At 42.6% G+C, this 5,249-nt stretch overlaps 1 pseudogene; it reads right to left on the reverse strand.

The window, feature by feature from the left end:
* Positions 1 to 533: 533 nt before the first annotated feature.
* On the reverse strand, positions 534 to 4,429 carry LOC120079967 (annotated as a pseudogene).
* Positions 4,430 to 5,249: the final 820 nt, after the last annotated feature.

Raw genomic sequence — 5,249 nt, forward strand, 5'->3', positions numbered from 1 at the left:
TATTTTAATGTCATACATACAATAGACCCCAACCTCAGATATAAATAAGATGAGGTGAAACCCTAATTTAGCAAATATAGTATAAATTACAAAAATGCCCTTAGGGCTAATTCAACGTATTTCAACACTCCCTCTCAAGTTGGGGCATAGATATCGGCAAGACTCAACTTGCTAATATAAGCTTCAAACGTCTGTCTTGATAACCCTTTCGTAAGAACATCTGCAACCTGTTGGACTGAAGGTACATAGGGAATACAGATAGCTCTGCGGTCTAACTTTTCTTTAATAAAGTGTCTGTCAATTTCTACATGTTTGGTTCTATCATGTTGCACGAGATTATTAGCAATACTGATGGCAGCCTTATTATCACAATACAGTTTCATAGGCCTCGGACTACTCTGATGAAGATCAGATAAAACTTTATGCAACCAGATTTCTTCACACATTCCCAGACTCATAGCTCTATACTCTGCCTCAGCATTACTTTTGGCCACTACACCCTGTTTTTTACTCCGCCAAGTTATCAAATTTCTCTACACAAAGGTACAGTACCCTGAAGTTAACTTTCTGTCAGTCACAGATCCGGCCCAATCTGAGTCAGTATAAGCCTCGATGCTCCGTGTGTCATGTTTTCTGAACACTAAGCCCTTCCCAAGGGTGGACTTCAGTTATCTCAAAATTTGAGTCACAGCTTCCATGTGCTCCTTATATGGACTCTGCATGAACTGACTTACCACACTCACAGCATAGGAGATATCAGGCCTAGTATGAGATAAGTAAATTAGTTTTCCTATCAAACGTTGATACCTCTCCTTATTCACAGGAACTCCTTCTGAAATGCTTTTCAGTTTGCTATTGACCTCAATAGGAGTGTCAATGGGTTTGCATCTAGTCATTCCTGTTTCCTTCAACAAGTCCAGAGTGTATTTCCATTGAGATACAGATATTCCTGCTTTTGATCTTGCCACTTCCATCCCAAGAAAATACCTCAAACTACCAAGATCCTTGATTTCAAATTCACCTGCCATCCTCTGTTTTAGTTTAGCAATTTCTGCCTTGTCATCTTCTGATAAGATGATGTCATCAACACAACAATCTTCCCTAAGAGTGATTTTTTGGTAAACAAGGTATGATCAGAATGCCCCCGAACAAACCTTGGGACTTACAAACACGGTGAACCTGTCAAATCATGCCCTAGGGGACTGCTTCAACCCATATAAAGACTTCCTGAGTTTGCAAACATGATTCCCAAACTTAGCTTCGAAACTTGGAGGTGGACTCATGTAAACTTCCTCTTCTAACTCACCATTTAGGAAGGCATTACATCTAGTTGATGTAGGGGCCAATCTTTATTTACGGCGACAGGCAGAAGAACACAAATCATGTTTAATTTAGCCACTGGGGAAAAGGTTTCTGAATAATCAATCCCATATCTGAGTGAAACTTTAGCAACTAAACTGGCCTTATATCTCTCGAGCGTTCCGTCAGACTTATACTTCACTGTGAACACCCATTTTACAACAGCGTTTTGTGACCTCTAGGGAGAGCTACTAACTCCCAAGTCTTATTTGCCTCAAGAGCTCTCATTTCCTCCATTACTGCTGCTTTCCACTCGGGAACTTCCATGGCCGCATGTACACTAGTAGGTATTGCTAGAGCATCCAGTTGAGTAGTGAAAGCCTTAAAACCAGGAGATAAGTTACTATAGGTCAGAAAACTATGCAAAGAGTACTTTCTACATGACCTGGTTCCCTTTCTCAGAGCAACTGGCATATCCAAAGTGGTATCATAGTTATCAGTTTTCGTCTGTCCCTCATCAGTATCAAACTTCTGAGTCAATTCTGCATCTTTTTGAGGATCTTTCAGCACCTCATTACCTCCTGAAATTTCAACCTTCTCTGAGCTCATCTCATTATTTTCTATGTTCTCAGACTTCTCTTCAAGAATCTCCTCTGAAACAACAGAATCTTGAACCTGAGCTGGTTCCGACGCTTGGATACTTTCCGATGGAACACCAGGGGTTTCCTGAATTTCCTTTCTGAGATTCTTCCTATAGTATGTTATCCAGGGCACTTGTCTAGTAGGAAGGACAGACACAGGAACAACAGGAGCAGAGTTAGGTTCAAGACTAGGTAGACTGGGTCCAAGAATATTAGGATTAGGCTCAAGATTGAAGTTAATAGGTATGAAGTACGTGGAACTGTTAGTCTCTTCATTCGTGGTCTCCCCCTGAAGATGACTAAACGGAAAGAACGGTTTATCTTCAAGGAACGTAACATCCATAGTGACAAAATATTTTCTAGAAGATAGGTGAAAGCATTTATAGCCTCGCTGATGAAGGGGATACCTGACAAACACACATTTTTGAGCCCGTGGAGAAAACTTAGTCCAGTATGGACCACGAGTATGAACAAAAGCTGTACACCCAAACGCACGAAGAGAGACCTCAGGAATAAGACGGGTAGACTGATAGGACTCTTTGAAGCACTCAAAAGGGCTTTGAAACTTTAGAACTCGTGAAGGCATTCTATTAATGAGATGAGCTGCGGTAAGAACCGCATCTCCCCATAGGTATGAAGAGAGAGATGCTGGAATCATCAAGGAACGAGCAACTTCAATGAGATGGCGTTTTTTTCGTTCAACCACCCCATTTGTTGTGGAGTATACGCACACGAGTTTTGATGGATGATCCCCTTTGACGCTAGGAATTCCTGGAGGGTGTGATTGACAAACTCACGACCATTGTCACTCCGAAGAATGACAATCTTTATGTTGAATTGTGTTAATATATTGGTATAGAATTGTTTGAAGGTAGGTAGAACCTCAGACTTATCAGCTAGGAGATATACCCATGTAAGTCGGGTATGGTCATCGATGAAAGTTACAAACCACCGTTTACCAGACAGGGTAGAGATGTTTGAGGGACCCCAAACATCACTGTGGACCAGGTGGAAAGGCTGGGAAGGTTTATAGGGCTGAGAAACAAAAGACACACGAGGTTGTTTAGCACGTATACAAACATCACAAGATAACGAAGAAACATTCACATTATGGAATAAATGAGGAAAAAAATATCGCATATATTGAAAACTCGAATGTCCAAGACGAAAATGCCACAATAAATAATTTGTTTCAGACATAGTAAAAGAAGATAAAAGACTAGTCCTTAACAAACTCCTGGAGGAAGCATCTTCAGAAAGGAAATAGAGGCCTCTGTCATATCGGGCAGTGCCAATCATCTTCCCCGAGCTCAAGTCCTAAAACAAAACAACATCTAGTGAGAAGACAACTCTACAGTTCAAATCTTTTGTTATTTTACTTATTGATAATAAGTTGTAAGAAATTTTAGGCACGTGTAGGACATTTTGCAGAGTTAATCCCTGAAATGGTGACAGTCTGCCTTTTCTAGCAACAGGGGCGAAAGACCCATCCACAATTCAAATCCTCTCATTTCCAACGCTTGGATAGTATGAGAGAAATCGGTTAGATGAGCTAGTCAAGTGATCGGTCGCTCTTGAATCTAGAATCCATAACTCATTCCCTTCAACAAGGAAACTAAAAGATTGAGGGTTACCTGATTGAGCAACTGTTCCGATCCCTATGGTACCTGAATCACCAGGGTTGATCACTGGAGGCTGTGTCTGAGGTTGTGCGACCCTTTCAACTAATTCACTCACTAGAGCACAACGAGATCTCAACTTGTCATTTGGAGGGCGACGTTTACCATTCGGAGGGCGACCATGCAATTTCCAGCACTGATTCTTTGTGTGCCACTGTTTTTTGCAATGCTCACACACTGGGGGTGTTTTACTATTCTGTTTGTCACCATCAGATCCAGCGGACTTCACCCCAAAGGCAGCTGACTCTACAGTGGTAACACCCGACCCATTCATTGCACTTAATCTATCTTCTTCCAATCTAACCTCTGAACAGACCCCCACGAGAGACGGTATTGGTTTCTGCCCTAGTATTCGACTTCGAACTGTATCAAATTTGGGGTGCAACCCTGCAAAAAAATCATACACACGTTCAACCTCTTCTATCTTTAAGTATTGAATTCCATCTTGCGGGCAGTTCCAGATGATCTCCCGACATAGATTCATTTCTTGCCATAACAACAACATTTTCTTGAAGTATGACGTTACATCCATGCTCCATTATTTGCATTCATGAACCTGTTTACGTAGAGTATACAGACGGGATGCGTTCTGACACCTCAAATATAACCGTTGGACTGCATCCCAAATATCTCGGGCAGTGGCTGAATAGAGTAAAGGTTTCCTAATTTTTGGTTCCTGCTACTAATCAACATCGAGCGAAGCAAAGAATCCTCTGCCTTCCCAGACACGCCTTTTGAGGATCCCCAAGATTCGGTCATGGTATTCTCTCCAGTTAATAATCCAAACTTATGACGTCTCTCAAGAACCATTTTAATTGTTTGGGACCAAAGAGAAGTAATTTATCCATTCAGCTTCTCTCCCGTGATCATTCCTGCAGAATTTCCTATAGTCCCAGATAAAAGATTAGTAGTAGAAAGATAGGAAACATTGATATCGATTTTTCTGAATACATCGGGGAAGAATCATGGCCATTCAATTTGGCTCCAAGGGCGGCCATCTGTTGCTGGAGGCTAACCAATTGTTGTTGGAGTTACCCATGAGATTCAAATCTGGAATTTTTCTGTCCATAGGTCATGGGATTTTCTTCAACGGAATCACCTATTCGAAACTGAGATTGAACTGGGTACACATGAGGAAGAGGATGTCCACCATGGTACTGTGAAGAGGCTACTGTCGAAAGTCCACTGGCAGCAAAATACGGCAGTCCGTGATCGGCGTTGCTCCTAGACGGCTCGACGGTGGGTAACGGACAGAGGGCTCGGCGATCGACTGCGAGGTTAAGAAAAATACGTCAATCTGACCCGACCCGGCAGCTGGAGAAAACCCACGCCGCTTGGAGGCAAATCTGATCCTGTGTGAAACCAAGTGTGGGCCAGTTGTGTACGAAGTCGAAGGACCGAGTATGTGCACCGTAGAAGAATTGATCACGTGCGAAGTCGAGGGACCTTCATCGATGATGTTCGACTGGAACGGTTGCGTCTAGGAGCTGATCGACGCGCCAACTGAATCGAGTCTACCACCTGCTGTTCGGCTCGCCGGCTAGAACTGTTCGGTTGCACCGCCTGGGATAATGGTTCGAAGATACCGATCAACTGCTGCTTGAATCACAGCCACATTAGTCATGTCTGC

Source organism: Benincasa hispida, chromosome 1 (assembly GCF_009727055.1).
Source record: "Benincasa hispida cultivar B227 chromosome 1, ASM972705v1, whole genome shotgun sequence".
Taxonomy (NCBI): Eukaryota; Viridiplantae; Streptophyta; class Magnoliopsida; order Cucurbitales; family Cucurbitaceae; genus Benincasa; species Benincasa hispida.